This window comes from Dasypus novemcinctus, chromosome 25, assembly GCF_030445035.2.
Source record: "Dasypus novemcinctus isolate mDasNov1 chromosome 25, mDasNov1.1.hap2, whole genome shotgun sequence".
NCBI lineage: Eukaryota > Metazoa > Chordata > Mammalia > Cingulata > Dasypodidae > Dasypus > Dasypus novemcinctus.
Genome location: NC_080697.1, coordinates 43,282,167 through 43,300,186, shown reverse-complemented (window position 1 = coordinate 43,300,186; position 18,020 = coordinate 43,282,167). Strand labels below are relative to the sequence as shown.

The following is an 18,020-nucleotide window of genomic DNA, read 5'->3' as shown; positions in this document are numbered from 1 at the left end:
TTTTAATCATATAAAACTTGGTTCAACTCTAAAATGAAATACAGCAATGGAAAATAATATAAGCATTATTCTTCTCTAGGAAAGAGTTCATGAGTCTGAGATCAGTTAGGTATTTGATATTGTTTGGATTAAAATTTTTTAAAAACTCAGTTGTTCTCTCTTTCTAGTTTACCAGCAAGTTTGAAAAGGAAATAGGAAAACATTTTATTCATTATGTATGTACTGGTTAAAAAATAGGGAATTTACTTGTTATGCAAAGAAGCTCAATTCGAGTGCTCAGAAACTTGAAGTATGAGGGGAGAAATGATCAAAACAAAGTGTCAGCAGCGCCATATGAAGGGTTAATATGTTTTCCAATATGTTGTGTTGGAGGTTTTGGTTCATTGAAGGTAGTTTTCTTTCTTTTTGGAATTGTGTAGCTTTTTAAATGTAAAAAAGAGAAAAAGAAAAAGTTGTATTTGCTATGAAATATTCACTGTCATTGTCTACAGTAAATAGCTCAAGTGAAGCAACTCTTTAAAAAAGCCTCAAAATCAAAGCAAAATAAAATCATTAGGTGATGTTAAATATTCAGAAAACCATAAAAGGACATTTAAAGGATAATAATTTTTATTTAAGTTCTACCTTAAAAGCAGATGAAATAAATAGGTCAGTCAAAATGAAAACCTTGCCTCTTAAAGGGAGTAGGAATTATTAAGACAGAACTATTTACCAGTGAATTCCCTGAGAGGGAGGTATATTTAACCAAACATTAAAAACACCCATATTGCAGTTCTACAGTCACAGAATTATATAAGAAAAATGTGTCACAATAGAAAAGAAAAAGTCCAGCAGGCTGTTTTGCTACTCTCAAACACAATCTTCAGAAAACTGATTTGTAAAAATAATCTCTATTTTTCTGAAAATACCTGAGAGTATCAGAGTTTGTGCTAATTTTTATATTTTTAATCTGTAGATTCTACAGATCAATAGAAACTTCCATCTCTAGTCAGTTGCTGGTAAAATTAGCTAACATCTTCTTCCAGCTAGGAAAAATATATACCAGTCAAAACTAATTATGTCTGGGCTTTCATGGAAACAACATTTGCTAATTTTCCTGGTCTGGATACACTGTTTCCAGAAAATATTAATTAAACACATTTAATAATGGCTGCTGTAAATTTCTGAAAACAATAATCACTAAACAGTTAATTTTAGCTTCAGACCTATGCACTGGAAGATGAATGAAGCAGCTTCCCCACACTAGCAGCAAAGGACTATTCTTTTGTTACTGACCAGAAGGAGTTGAACTTTGCTCCACTTTGGGAGCAAACGCTCAGGAAACAGCAGGGAGAACAGGACATATTTACCTTGAGGGAATATCAAAGAAGAACCTGAAGAATTGCAAAACAAAGTAGTCCAAATGAATTATCTCCTCCTGCAGTCCAATTTGGCACCTTCAGATAGGCCAGAGGCTGGCAAGCAATCATTCCAACGGCAGCCACCACTGCCTTCCATCTTAGAGATTCACCCAGAAAATTTACAAACCTGCTTCACGACTACAAAACTCTTCTAATGCTTTTGAACGCCCACCATTTGTTCTCCATTCATCCAATCAACTTTTCACTGCACATCTTCTCTTTCTATCGGCGCTCAGACACGGGGCCACTTCTCATCTGTATGCTAATTATTTTTGCCACACGGACAAAAGTAATAATGCTTTTAGACAGGAAACTAACAGGGCTGAAGTCGGAGACGGAAATTAATAAGTTGACACCACTAAACGACAGAAAAGATGGGCATGCGTGCAGCACTCTGCCTGCTGGATCAAGTGTAGCCTCCATTTAAAAGCAGCAGACAGGCGATGGGCTACAAAAAACCTGACTGAGTTGTATGCATCAAGCACAAGTTCCCTTAGAGACCACATTACTGCAGCAGAATAAAATCAGTAGCATATTGCTGACTTACCCTGTCTCAGTCTGCATCCTTTAAGCAATACAAAACATATCCATTTCCCCAAATCCTAGTATGTGAGAGAACTTCTTCACTGAGCTGGGTATTTTTCAAGCTATAGCTGTGGATTAAACCAATAATTTCTAACCTTCCTGTTTATTAAGCTTGCAACACAGTTAGACAAGATTGGGGATGTATGCTGTATGCTTCTTACATTGTACCCACAGGCCCCTAAATCTCTAGAGCAGAATGTGTATCATGTGCAGTGCTGTATTTAATGTAATAGATGAGAACTGTAAATACCAGAGTCAGGCTAACAGCTACCGGCTAGGAAATATATCTACAAATATCTCCTCTATCATTGATGTTATGGTAAATTCATGCGGTGGCCAAAGAGACCCCACAAAAGTCAGCTGAACCTACAATATTTTAAATAGTCCTGCTGCTAAACATCAAAACAAAACAAAAAGCAGTTCCAAAACCTCCTCTACTGTTTATTAAAATGAAAGAACAGTGACCGAAGAGTTAACTCCAACTGATTCTTAAAATCTCTTTCGGGTTGCCAACAAGACTTTATTCTGTTCCATTATGAGTTTTGTTCATCACTTTATTTTAAAACAAAAGACAAGTAACTACTTATTTCAGAAAGTTAAACCTTATCAACCTTTTAGTGTCATTTGAAGAAAAAATAAAAAATAAAAAACTTTCACCTGGAAAGACAAGACCCAATAAAATAAAATTTTAAAAAATGGCAAAAGAGAATGTAGACATATGTCTTTCATTAGCATTTTGACAGTAAAAAAAAAGTGCTGATTTTATAAATGGCTTCTTGAGACAAGCAATAAATGTTTTACTTTGGTGGAAACTATACCATTTCGACTCTTTGCAAATCTCTCTCTTTTATAACACTCAGCAATATGAAAGGCTACATTAAATCATAAAGGCAACTTTAACACCTCCCCACCCCTCCTCCATGGAAACTAGCCTTTCATACACAGACTCATGTTTAACAACAACTCTTGGCAGCATGCAGGCATATCTGGTACCCCACAATGGTATTGTGCTAAAGGAGTAGCTGTTTTCAGGAAGGTTCCATTGTTGGCTCGTTTGTATACTAAACCATGAGATTTTAAAAGAAGTGCTCTGATTTGTAAACAAAAACTGAAGATAGTTAGGCATGCAGGGAAACAATATTTGTGGAAGGACTCAAAGTACAACTGAAAGAATTCTGAAGAGCTAGGAGTTGCAACAACCAGACAAATTAAAGATCATATTGAACCTTTAAAATGAAAGGAAACAGGTACCTTTTAGTAGAAGAGTTGGAGACCATCAAACAAAATCCTGTTTAGCAGTCTATTTCTCCAGACACACAGGGCTGTTTCTGCCATGAAGAAACCATCACACGTGTTGATTGCATTTCCCTGGGCATTTCCATTCTCCTAACCCCTATCCTCCAGCGCCTTCCTTCTCTTAGCTCACTGTCTACAGTGATAGTCTAAGGCAAAATCACTACTCGTGATAAACCACTGCAGGTTTTCGACATAAGACAGTGCTGACTGTGGGTTCCGTGGGGAGGACTGACACAGAAGTAGCAAGTTACCAAGAACACCTTCTTCTGGCTCTCAAAGGTAATCCCTCTTGCCTGACGTGTTGAGTCCAGACACACTGGTTACTACAGAGGTTACAATTCCCTTCCCATCTAGCCCTGCCAGAAATCACTGCAGTCTGAAATCAAGGAAAGCTGAAAGAGAATATCCTCTAACACTCGGAGTCTTCTCACAGCAATACCCTTTACACTTTAAAATATTTTCCTCCCCCTCCCAACTTCTCAGATAATCACCACGTGGGGAGTAGGGATTTTTTTTTTTTTTAAAGAGATACATTTTGGGAAAATTTTACTAAGAGAACAGCCCAATGTACCAATGTTCATCAGTATTTCTCCATCAAATAAATAAGCATTTACGCACTCTTTCTTGTTTTATAACACCTGGCTTACATTTTCTCTGCCATCTCTGATTACTTCTACGGATACCCAGAGGACTCATTATGATGTCAAAGCTTAAAACAGTTTCATTGTGGAAGCATGCATAGAAAAATCATTGTGTATGCTTGAACAATGCATGTGTGAAACGTACAGAGAAAAGACAGGGAGGAAACAGAGACAAATATGCCAGAGTTAAAAGAGAGAGGATGAAAGACAGACAGACAGACAGAGACACAGAGAGAGATGGGGGGGGGAGACAGAGAGAGAGAGAGAAAGAGAGAGAGAGAGAGAGAGAGAGAGAGAGAGAGAGAGAGAGAGAGAGAGAGAGAGAGAGAGAGAGAGAGAGAGAGAGAGAGAGAGAGAGAGAGAGAGAGAGAAACAGTGTAGAAAGACAGGACAAAAAGCATATTCCAAACTGAAACCACGTTGCATTGAAATAGCCTGCTGATGAAAAGAATAATCTGGTACCAAAAAAAATCATACTGTAAAGTACTATAAAAGTAGACTATCTAGTATTATTTCTTGAAACAAGTAAGGGTCATTATAGGAAATATTCTATGTGTAGGATATGTCAATTTAGAATATTTTGAGATATGTTATTTAGATATGATTTTTGTACCCACCCCCCACAATAAAACCCTATACATATTTTCTTCTTAATTTTTGTGGTAGCTTTATTTTTTAAGTTCAGGTTGCTGTAACTGTTGGTAAATATCAGGCATATATGAAACTTAACTTGGTGAAAAATATCTTTATTAAGGTTAATCATTTCCAAGTCTTTGCTAAAGTTAATTTTCTATTTCTCCTTTCTGCAGAATAATACACAAATTTCTCAAAAAAAGAGGAGATGTTTATGAGAAGGGCTCTTTTAAGAACATGAAATGAAGAGAATCCATAATTCTATTGCAATTAAATTTGAAATGGAGTAATTGAACTATGAGAATTTAACAAAACTGAAAATCTCTCTTTTAAAATCTATCATTCACTTCCCTTTTGGACAGAATTCTGGTGAGTCTGCATCAAAGTAGACTTTATGGCAAAGTACTAGATGCATTTGATTGGAAATTATGATCCCTAGACTAAAGGGGACACCCAGCTGAGCCAACTTCAACTGCAGTGCATAGTGGTCATTACAAAACAACATCTTATTAGTCCCTCTTACTCCACTTAGTGGATTTTTTACATAAAATATTTAAAGGTAAATAAAACTTTAAGTTGTTTGAAGTTAAAAATGAATTCTACTAAAATGTTTAGTTAGGTAAACAATGTTTTTTAGATGATAGTTTGTTTATTTAAAACAATTGCTTCTCCCTCAAATTATGTAGGCTTAAAGGTAAAGTTGGAGATCTAGTTCATACATGTGACTTTGAAAAGATTATTTATTTGACAAAATTAACTTTCACTGGAAAGTCATTGAATTTTGTTTTTTTTAATCATACATCTGTGGTATTTTTAAAAGCAGATGAACAAATAATCAGATTATGAACTTTAAATTTTGAGTGTTGAATGTAATTTTAATGAACATAAAATTTTCAAAAGCTTTGAGGTTGAAAATTAACTTTTCTTTTCCTTAACCTATGGAAAGTTTGCATAAAAACATGAGATGGTGCAGTAACTGAGTACATTCAAAAGTAAGTTATGAAATATAAGCATTCTAAGAGAGTAAAAAATAAATTGGGTGAAAAATGTGACAGAAAAGAACAATTTAAACGGTAGTTTTAATAAAGCTCATTCTCTAAAAATATACACATAATTCTAAAATCATATTTATAGTATTTTTATAATCCAAAAGAATGCTATGCACTCATATTTCTTTAGGACTATTTGTCCAATACTCATGCATAGTCACAATTCTTAGGCCTTAAATCTAGATCTCACTTCCGAAACATATTTATGAAATTAGCATAAGTTCTGCTGGAGGATGCAAGTTTAACTTATGAGAAGTTGAAATTTATGTGTCTCCTCTACTTTCTGCTTTACTGTAAGATCAGATAATCCTGGCTCATCTATTAACAAATGAAGTATATATCTACTTATATTTAGATAGAAATTTCCACTTAAAAACATGTAAAAAGAGGTTTTCAACTCAGAATTATGTATATACCAGTAATTTTTAATGAGTTCATTGGTTTCATAATTTTAAAAAACAGGATAAAATTTTAATGTAATGGCAGCTTGAAGGTCTTCATAAAACAAAAATTTCAAGCCTAAAGATTAGATATTTTTGTTGTCATCACTTTCAAAGCATCAAATGTGACCCCAAAACCTTCTCCTACTTCTACCTCAAGGAGCACAATCATTAAGGTGATGAAAGTGAGCCATTTTCACGTTGCCAGTAAACTAGTAGGAAGTCAGTCTCTGCTGAATGTAATTGCTATCAGCAGCGGACAGCTCCCGGTGCTGAAAGAGAAAGGCAGAGAAACCTCTCTCACAATAGCTCACTCAACCAGCCTTTGAAAAATCACAGCAAAACTGAATGAGGTGGCAAGAGCTCAGGCTGAAAAGCACTGTCTACAGAACAATGGCAGCCAACTCCAAATCCTACTATAATCATATTAATGAGATTAATCAGTGAATTAACAGCAGTCAAATGTCAGGGAGGCAAGGAAGAATCCAACCAAGATTGGTAATTAACTTTTTTTTGAGGGGGTGAGTGGGTTGGCAGGAAGGATCAACCATGATATCTCCTAGGTTTTTCAGAAGTTGACAATTTCACTTCAAAAACCTTAAGAGTACATGTACTAAACAAAAGGCAACGGTATAGACCTTTACATTGCAATAGGGGTCCAGGTATCGTATTACTGATGCGTAAAGAATGGTCCAGTGAGAAAACTAATGCCACTTTAAATAATCTTCATAAACTCTCAGGATTTTATTGTTTTGAACTTTTAAGTGTGAAATTAATATTGAAAATGAATCTAATGCTATAAAACTCAAGCCATTTAAAAATGGCAAATTATAAAAGAAAAAATATATAACTATTATGCTTATAATAAGTCTGATAATGGGGCAAGAGTTTTAAAAAGTGTCAAGTAAGATACTGTCATTCAGATATATAAAGGAAGGTCTATTGTCTTAAATGAAGAAAATTTATTATTATAGTAGAACTTTAAGGAAGATTTTAATCAATTGACTTATTACACTTTCAGTGATAAAATCATATACTTCCCTTTAAGTCAGTTAGAAAAAGCAAACTTTCTTTTTGCCGGAATGTACCCCTTACTATCATTTATAATATACAATCAACACTTTGGAATCAAAGTTCTTGAATGGTGAAAACTTATAGAAATGTAATATATTATTTTTCAAAAGGAATATTGTGCAGAACTTTTTTTATATTTAAAATATTATTTACTGTATTAAAGTTATGCCTCTATTTATGATTTAAAAGCTACATGACTTTTATGAAGTTGCACAATTAAAAAGATCCCCTTATGCCTCTAATGGTGATAGTGGTGGTAGAGCTTTTTGTCTGTGAAATTAATCTTGTTCAGTAAAAATATAAGCATTTGAACACAAAAAGCTCTTATCTTGCAAAGTAGTTTTGCTCTAAGAAAGTAACTTACATAAACATTCTGTAGATTATGTAGTTTCAGTGGTATAATAAATTCTCATGTTTAAATGAATGCTAAATTCAAAATCTGTTTTCTATAATTTGTATATCTCTCTATTAAATGAATATTTGCATATATATATTGACTTTATCTATCTTGAAGCTAAGGAATACAGTTTGAAGTTTAAGTTTATTAATTTAAATAGCATCAAAAAGCATGTTTCTGTTACAAATGAAATACTGTTTCATTACTATAGCTTCAAACATTTAGGTTATGGAAAAAATATTTATTTGAGTTTCTCAGTTTAAATAATATGTGAATTTTCTTATCAATATGCAAATATTACATTATATCAAGAATATCTAATATTTTTAACAGCTTTTGTTTAAAACTATCTTCTTTATTTGTAATATGAAGTAATCCAGTAAAGTCTTTGGGAAGTTTTTCTTCCAGTATCCTCAGAACATCCAAGTACTGTACATTTAGCAAGTTTTTTATAAACAACATCACGGATAAAGCATGCAACCTAATACCCACTTTGCTTTAAAGACAGACTTCCGTGGATTATAAACCATGTCTAGCTCAGGAACATTTCAACTACCAGCCATGCTTTAAAAATAACTTTAAAAAAGAGCAAACAATAGTCATTGCAGCATAAGCCTTTGAGCTATGGTAAAACCGACCCTGTCCACTAAAGTCCAAAGAATTAACCTAATGAATATCACATACCTCACAACATCACCAAACCGCTCACAAGTTAAAGACAAGTTCAATTTTTGTAACTGCACTGGTTCAGAATGCACAGAAAGAAAAGAACACTCTGTTCCACAACAAGTTTGAAAGGATGACAAGGAAAGAGCATACCACCGAGATGCAGAAAAGGTTGCTTTTTTGTCTTCAGTGAATATTGATATTATACCCCATATTCCAGGGAATAATAAAAAAAAAATTAAGAGACACCCACCAACACCGAGTAAAAATCAGGGGACTTCAAGAAGACTGCAGGGAAAAGCTCTCTCACTGTGTTTAGTGTGCAGAAGCTTAGGGGGGAAAAAAAATGTCGCCCGAGCAGGAATGACAAATGCAGTGCGATAGGCTCACAGGCCTAAGGGATCTGTTTTACTTCCACATACATCCCCTAATGCACGCACTCCCACTCATCCTCTCGATATGCTTTTTTTTTTCCACATTTTTTTCACGAGCTCCAAATCCCCGGCATATGACCTTCTGTTAAATAGATAAAAAAAAAAATTGCTTATCAGTCATGCAAATGAGGCTGAATTCATTTTCCACAACAGATGGCCTCATAGATAATGATGATGGAAGAGAGAAAATTGAATGTCTCTCACAAGGTGGCCATGGCAACCGAGAGCAGAATAATATCAATAATAAGCTCACTGCATAATAAGGTTGTCAATCCTACAAATCAAAGTCTCCAGCTAAATCAGGTATACCACCCCAGCTAGTTATCAGGTAAATAAAGGATATACATTGTGTTTTACAGTGCCCATGAAGAACACTAGAATTTCTAACCTCTGGGTGGAATGGGGTGTGGGGTGGGAAGTGAGGGGAGAGGTGGATAATTATAAGACAATGTAACATTTTTTCTTTTCTTTTCCTTTCATTATATTTTCTATAATGGTCTTGGGTTCATGAAGGAGCTTTTAAATAGACATATTGAAATCTGAAATGTGGTGGACTAGCTGTGGTCTTCTCCTTTTCTTTCCCCTCTTTCTCCCTCATTCTCTCTCTCTCTGATGTGGTGTGCTGCATTGATGCAATAGCAGCTCGCCTCAGGCTTCCACCTTGGTTCCCAGGGGGACATCCTGCAAAATGAATCAGCAGCCATCCTGAGCAGACTGATTAAAATGAAAATGGCAAGGCACATGTCTGGGCGGAACTGGAGCTGAGCTTTGCAGTCTGTCTGGCAAGCATGCTCAATATAGCTCTTGCTAATAATGGCTTACTGCCTTTCGTTTTTTAAAAAGGTATCACCCTCCTTCCCCTTAACCTACTGGGGTTGGAGTATGTATGTGTGGTCATGTATGTGTGTATGTGAGATGGGGGAGATGGGAAAGAATTATCTGATTCTTCTAATTTTCTGCTGCTCATATACAGAATGCCTACCTGACAACACCATTATGGTAAAACTGAACTTACTTCATCATTTTTTTTTTGGAGGGGGCTGGGATAGGTGGTCATTAATTAGGCTTGGAGTAGAGGGTCAGTTATTCAAACTGCCTAAAAGACCAAGGCGACATTTTTACACTCCAGATACCATGATTTCTAACCAAATCCTAGGCAACAGACCTCAAGAGAACTCTCTCTGCTTCACATACTCACAGTTGGACACGCTGAAATGCAGCCTATGAAAAAAACTATTTTTGTTTCAAGCATTTGCAACCAGCCTGCTACTGTATCCCAGATATTATGCAACACCAGGCATTAAAAATAGAAAAATAAAAGCTAACTAACTGATGGAATGATCTAACAGCATTTATTAAAAATAAATCTTCAAAGTGCTTTTCAAATAATCAGGCATAGCTTAAGAGTACCCTCAAATAAACTGTAATTTTTAATATCTATGTGAAAATTTTCAGGGCTCTTTTTTGAAGGCATTCTGGAAATTAGACCATTCCTAACTCTCATGAAAAATTGCTTAGATATTAGAAACAAGAGTATTTCTGTCGATTTTACTGTCTAAATCCGCCCCCCCCCTTTGGTTCCTTTTGGTAACAGATGCATGATTTTTATTTTTGTGAGAAACACTTTTATTTTTATGATATATATATACACACACGCACACACACACATCATATTCAGGACGCAAAAGTACCTGCTATTTATTTTCTTTGAATAGAAACGATATATGCAATGCAATGCTTATTTCTAAGCTGCACTTTCCCCCCTGCACGCAAGCCCTATTGCTGCAGTGTGAATCAGAAATCAATAGAGCTGCCCTAATGGAGACTCCACTCGGCACGCGGCAAAGCAGCTGCAGTCTTTCTCTCTCTCTCTCTCACACACACACACACAAACTAATGACGTCTGTGCAGCTTTTTCAGCTGATTGGGCACCACATCGGATGTTCTGTGGAGCAAAGAATAGGGAATCATTTACAGTCTGTGGGAAAAAAAAATGGGAGCATGTATTTTCCTGTCTCTAAGAGACTGATCCTGGGCTTCCCAGACAATCAGCCACTCTGGGTAAGGACAGTTCTTCAGGTTGTGTGGTCACCTTGAAGGGAAGGATGACTCTGAAAAGACAATAGAATTGTAACTGTACTACCATGGGATTTTTTTTTTTCCATTTTATAAAGGACAAAGCATTCCTCTGAAAAAGTAAGCAAAATAAAATTTGCATGAAAATTTAAGTACTTAGGGCAAATAATGAGCTCCTGTCTCACTATTTAAGGATATAAATATATAATATATCAATATTATTATTTCAAAGCACATCCAAATATCCTATAACTTACAAATGAAAATATGTATGCATATACACATATAGTAATTATTCTTTATGAATTTCTCTGCCTTGCCTTAGTTGTGTTATCAGTAAATTTTGTGTTTTTTTTTTTTAGTAAAAATTTACCTCCAAAGACCTTGCCTTACAGTAAAAAAGAAGTTCCTAAATGGTACTAAGCCACAATATTTTATATCACAGATTTATTTATATATGTTCTTACACATATGTGCATGTCTATGAAAATACACTGTATATTAGATATTTATATACATATGCACACACATACACACAGACACACAGGCATTATGTTGCTTCAGCTGCAGATGGTTACCTGAAGCTGTAGTGTACCTCACTGAAATGACAGGCCACTGTGTTGATGAGCATAGAATCTAATGCTTTACTCTTAAGGTAAGGTATTCCTGGGCTCTGCAGCAATGAAGAATGCGTCTTCTCTCACCACACTGTCAATGCATTTCATTCAACCTCATCTTATTGACAGAAACTGCCCCAGTCTGAGTCTGGCTCCAGTGAAGCATCTGTATTCTTTCCATCCATCCTCTGCATGAATTTTAGAGCTTGAGATGCCAGCACTCAAATGGCTTAAGAGAAGGGGAAGGATTTAATGAATCATGAAACCACAGTGCACAACAACAGAGCAACATTTCAGTCTGCATTTTGCAGTTACATTTTAGGTGCACTTAATAAATTATAATTTCTTAAAAAAAGAAATCAAGTCTCTGAAATATGGTATAGTACAACCCTTCAGGACATTTAAGGACTTGGGGAAAACTTGAAAGGCCATTTAGATTAACAATCTCTTTGGAGTTTGCAATTTAACCATACAACAAAATGTTTTGCTTCCATATATCTATCAAATTCTTCCTTAAACTATTTTTAATGTACTTTATGCTGCTCTTGGAAGTTTGTTCTATATATTAAAGACTTTCTGTATATACATATGTAAGTATGTATGTATGTATTTGTAAGAGAAAAAAAGTTGGAATATGCAGCCATTTCTAGTGGGTACATCCTCTGAGTTAATACAAGAAAATAAATCTCAGGTAGAATTATAAACTACGTAGGTTATTAAACTGACTTATATTTCCAACTATGGGATACATGTTCTGATCATTCTATCTAACAATGGATCAGTCTCTTATATTAAAAGGGGAAGTCCCTTTTCCTTTCAAATTTCTGTGTTTCTGTACTCTGATGTCACCACAATGTGCATCAATAGAAGCCTCTATATTTCTTCAGGTGCCATGAGATTCTACACCATGTTTCATACCATGATGAGGGGACTAGGAACGGGGCCTCATTATAAAGAGTGGTGGTTACTTATCTGAGCTATAGTGCAGGCACTATGACCTGTCCTAAAATATTTTTCACTTTTCTTCAGATGTATACATGCATCAATGATGGAGTGATGTGATACGAGAGGGAGTCCTAAATTAACTGAGGACAGGAACAAATAGCATAAAATGACTCTTTAATGCATGTAAATGGTTAAAACCTTATTATCCCTGACACCTAGATTCCAGATACTACTGTATCAGAGTGTACACTTTGCAAACTTAGGTACTAATCTAGTCCTCCCTCCACTACATCAAAACTAACTTTCTTAGTTAGACATACATGACATAAGGGCTATTTTAGTAATTTGTATGAATGATATATTAATATAGCAAACAATGATAGATATGTGAAGCCCATTTTCATTATAGTTTTTTAGCATCAATTATTCTGTAGAATACATCTATAGAATGCTGTAACAGCCAATGTTTAAAAGGAATAATGTGTAGGTGCTAACTTGAACAGTAAATAATGAGAATGAAAACAGGGGAACATAGCATGTGGAAGAGCTGATATAGTAAGTATAGTTATGACACATAATAGATTTTGTTGCATAATTTCTGTGAACTGGCTGGACCATAGAGTTCATGGATGTAGTTTTTGCATCCATCTTGGTCTTACTATTCTGTTGTACATTAACTGATACTAGGGGAGTCTTAGAAGGATAGGAGTCTAAAGCATCCATATGCACAGTCCTTGATCAGACTTGACAGATTTGGTCATTTTTTTATATATATCATGTAAGTATATAAACTGCATCAACTATAACTCAGAGACACAAAAGAACATTGAACACTTAAGGGTTAGATGATTAAAACCATAAATTCATAATACGAAAATTTAGACCATCTCCAAAAGATATTTACCCCATCCCATAATCTAAAAGTTTAGCTCTAATTTAAAAGTTTAAAAGACAAAAAATTTTCACTTCACCTTCAGTAGACCAGTAAGTTCATAAATACTTCAGTCTTCCAACAAGTCTTTCCAAATTACTTTTCGACCTCTAATCCCCAGTTCCTGAATTACATTGCATACAGGTTATCTATCACATTTTCTTATCTCTGCCATCTGTTTCATACCTCTGCAACTATTTTAAGTTACTTAAAAAAAATGGACTTTTGCTTCTTAACTTTGGAGTTCAAAGGGATGGTGCTGATGCAAATCAGGTGCTTATTAAGAGATTTTTAATTTATTCCCAGTTAGCTAAGGGTCTCATCATTAAAGCAAAAAAATAAATACATTTTAGAACACTTATCTTATTTAGAATTGCATTTTTCTTTATCATACAAAAAACAATATTATAGTATACAATACTGAAAATCATTAGAAAAGGAGTATTGAGAAAAACCATGGAAGCAGAAAAGTCAATAGATATAAGCCCAAGAAGAAGGATACCACACCTTTTCATTCACAATGAAGTGAATTTTGCATTCTTTATGAGTCTCTAGCATCTGAACTTCTTTTATTCAGACCTCTCCATCTCTTGAGTCTAATTAGTAGGTAGAAACACTTCTTCTTATATATGCTAAAATTACTAAATATTCATTTTCCAACTTCTCTGTCAGCTAAAACATAAGTACATTACATGTTCATGTTCTAAATTATGGACTTGGGGAATGGACTGTAACCAAATGGCATTCTATGACTATGCTAAAAATCTCTTCTATCTCCTTCAGTTCCAGGGAAGAGGTTGCCAAAATTCAGGCTCAAAGTTTAATTCTGAAGGTTGCCAAATTACAAGTTACATTGGACCTCCTATCTGAAATTTACGATATTGACCGAGAATAATGAGAAACTGAGAAGTGTTAGTGGGAGTGTATGTATAATAAAGGAAGGCTGAGAAGACTCAAAGTCTTGCAATTGTAAACTTCCTTTATCAATTGAAGAAAACTCTTCTCCCTCAGTTGATCAGGTTATTTCTGCCTTGCTTGAAGTTCCTATAATGACCTTTCTTGAAGGAATTATCAGAGAAACCCAATTCTCATATCCTACCCTCACTACTTACTTTATGCTTAGACCTTTAAGGAGATCCTTGCATGCCTTAGGGGATTAATTACTATGCCAAAATTGGGAAGAAAAGGTTTAAAAAGAAAAAATAATCATAAGATTTGGTTCATTCATATCAACTACTACATGGTAAATATGTATTTAATTTGGATTCTGAGGATGCTAGACCAAGGAAAGAGACATCTAATTTTAGTCTATCTTGACTAATCTGGGTACATTTACAATAGATCTTAGGTTAAAAATGCTAACTTGAGCTTATGAGTAGTATTTACTTGGTTGATTTACAGAAATCTGGGCTTATTGATGGGCCTTATTAAAGGAAGCTGAAAAGCTATAAATTCCATGTAGTAGTAATAATCCAAGCATAGGGAGATAAAATATTAGAGTAAGTTTATCATGTGGGACTGTCCCACCCATCCACTAAATTGGCTTTGCAGCAGGTCCAGAAGTTACTTACTTCATAAGGGATTTAAAATACATTGTTTAAGGAAATACCAACATCTTTGGAAAAAGCGAGAGAGGCTAAAGACTAAGAATACTGCTGGAAGATGCACTGCACTTAAAATGGGTATCCTGTTTTTATTGGAAATAAGCATATTGGGAATGGTTATTTGGTGGTAACTAGATAGTAATCAGAATAGTTACAACATTTGGTGGCCATTAGTGAATGAATTATGGTGTTGCTAGACTGACAAAATGGATGCTTCAAAAAGGTCCTACTTGAATTATAGAGCTAAAGAACTGAAGAAACTTTCTATATGTTAAAGAGGGTCTGGATTTAGCTCCAACATAAAGATTCACCGAGTTTCAGAAATGAATATGTTTCCAGGACCAAGGCACCTAGAATAAAGGGTGTCCTTGAAGAAGGTCTTTGCAATAACATCATGAAAATAATGATCCTTTCCCACAAAGGTCTGCAACCACTTGTCAGAGTAATTATGTATTAGGAAAGAGAAATACCTAAACCTTATGGGAATTACTGTATACTGGCTTCCCCTAATTCCTGAGAACCCAGGACCTCACTGTTGTAAAGTGGGGACTTCACGGAGATAGGTACTGATGACAAGTAAACTCAGTAGAGTCTTAAATTCTTCCTCTGTTTTTCCCCAATTTCCTAAGGGTAGAAATGAAAATGATATATCCAGCAACTGGTAGAATATCCACATTGGAACTCTAATAAATGGACTACCAAAATAATAAATCAAAAGTATTGTGGCATTACCGGAGAAGTTGTAGATATTAGTGTCCCAATAAAGTCTTGAAAGATGTAGACCTGGTGATACTTACCTTATTCCCTTTCATTCATTGGTTTGGCCACTGATATAGAAAGAGCCCTTCTGTGCCCACTTTTGACCACTGGTCAGGATGGATGGACATAAAGCCCAATCTTCCAGCTAAGCTTACTATGTGAAATTGATTTACAAAAGGACCACAACTCAAGGGTGTTCCATTTCTGTGCTGTGACTTCCTAATAAATTATGCTAGAGAATGACTGTTTAGTTGGTGATGGAGTAAAATTGCATTCAATTCCTTATGGAAAGGAATGTGTAGGGTATTGCTTAAAATCTTATTCCACCCATACATCTGTCTCTTTAAAATGACCTGGTATGAAAAAAATAGAAGAGGGGTCTTGAAGTATGACAGTGACCTGTTGTAAGCTTAAGTGAGGGTTGTCTTCTGATTATAGTTATGCTCAAGCAAGTAAATAAAGCTCCAAGCACAAGAAAATGGATTTTATCCCAGTAAGAGGAAACCATGAAGAGTGGGGTTTCTTTCTTATATTCAGAGTAATAGTATATCCTCACCACATTGTTCCAGGTAAAATTAATTCTCCATCTTTGCATAAAACTTGATCATCTCACCATCCCATAGGATATGAGGTTGTCCCACTATATCAAGAACATAATATCCAAATGACTTGAAGAGTAGGGCTTAGAATTCACTCTAGAATTCTTGGCAAGATATAGGTGTACCAAAGACTAGGAGGTGAATTCCAAGAAATTACAGGGACTTGCCACCTTGTGAAATTATTGGGGTCTAATTTTCTGGAGAATGTCTAGGTTTTGTCTACAAAGAGATGGACAAGATGCTCTACTTGTCCTACCTACTCTCTCACTTTAGGTCCTCACTGTACTGGAAGAACAGACAGAACAAGTTTTATAACATTGGTTGAAGTGATTGTTCCTGATTATTAAAGGAGTACAGGATGGCTGCTACCTAGTAATGAAGGAAAGGAAGAATGTAAAAGGAACAAGGAAATTGTTTGGGACATCTTTTAATAATACCATGTTCAGTGGCAAAAGCTAAAGGAACACTAGAGCAGCCCTATGCAGTTTTTACACTCAGGACACATCCCTCTCAGTAATGACATTGTGGGTCATCTTGTAATGTGAATAATTCTGACTAGCTGGGATGCTGGCTGAAGGCAAAGATAACAGGGGCTTACTAAACTAGTAGTATTGCCATAAATACTGACTATGACAACTAGAGAAACAGGAAATTTAACATACTTTTTCTTCCTTGCTTGGTCATATGCATGTTTAGGGAATTTAGTTAATTTCCTATTTTCCTCTATTTTTCTCCCAGTATCTCATTGTATTGGAAGTCTATAGTTTAAAGCATATTGACTGGAATGATGATAGAACTGGAGGAGGAGTGGACAGAACCTAGAGTTCCTGCACTTGGAGCTGGACACAATGAGCTGGATCATTACTTTTTGCGGAAGATGAAGGACAATTTTGTCCAAGAGATAAACATCCTGGAATACACAGGAGTAGTTTTTAGGGATTTATGATGATGTGGGAGAGCCAAATAATGGAAAGTAATGGGCATTTATTCTGTTTGATCCTTTGTTGAAGAATTTCTCACATGACACATTTCGGTGGGCAGCAGGGCAGAATTCCCTGGTGGCAGCAGTTGTTGCAGCAAGACTGAGATCCTGGGATGACAGTGGTGGGCTGTGGTACATGGAGGAGGCAATGATAATGTTCTGACTGAACCTGTTCAGGAGTGTGATATTGGACATTGATAATATCCGTCAAGTCCTTTGCCTTGTTTCCCACTTCTGGGGATTCTGTGATCTCCCCCCATTTAAAAAAAAATTGCCTTTCCTCCCTAAGTGACCCAATTTGATTCCTTTGCTTGCACCAAAGAATGCTGATAGATACAAACATGCAAACACAAAACACAAAGACACATATACTTGTAAACAAGCAGTAATTAAATGCTTGTTTCTTCAATATTTGGGCCATGTTAATGTTGCGAAAGTATTTTGCTGGCCTGTCTCTCTCCGTGGCTTTGTTGGCATCATTTTGTTCAGCATCTTTTGTCTATTTACTCCCTTATGCAGTAAGAGTATCACTCATTAAGATACCCTCTAAGCCTTTTATCTGGAGGTAGTCCTTCTCCATATAAAATCCTACATCATTTTAGGTATCAAAGTTTTTCCTCTCCTGCCTGCACCATGCAAACTTTCCTAGGCTCAAGATGTGAAATAAATTGGTCCAGAATCCAAATCATATCACTAATGAAACAACTAGGCTAATAAAAATGAACCCTTCCTGGTCCTGTTAGTTACCTACCCTTTTATGATATTGAGCTAGAAGACACTTTGCAAAGAGTAGTATCTTAACAAGGTATTTTCAAGTGTGGCCTTATTAATTTGTAATAATGGACAAGTCCTGCTTTATCTTTCAATACACTACACAGCAGGAGTTCTGTTT

General features: G+C 35.4%; 1 protein-coding gene across 50 annotated transcripts in view; it reads right to left on the bottom strand.

Annotated features, from left to right (window-relative positions):
- MYT1L (myelin transcription factor 1 like) overlaps positions 1-8,723 on the bottom strand; it is a 616,195-nt gene extending 607,472 nt beyond the window's left edge. For 29 of the 50 annotated variants that reach the window (XM_012519322.2, XM_012519327.2, XM_004477676.2 and 26 more), the window contains exon 1: positions 3,237-3,736. The gene's annotated coding sequence lies outside the window, so the exon portion shown is untranslated. Of the gene's footprint in view, positions 1-1,349; positions 1,908-1,947; positions 2,166-3,236; positions 3,738-8,199 lie in introns of those variants that run through there. The other 21 variants (XM_058287946.2, XM_058287952.2, XM_058287963.2 and 18 more) reach the window with 8 other exon arrangements.
- Positions 8,724-18,020: the final 9,297 nt, after the last annotated feature.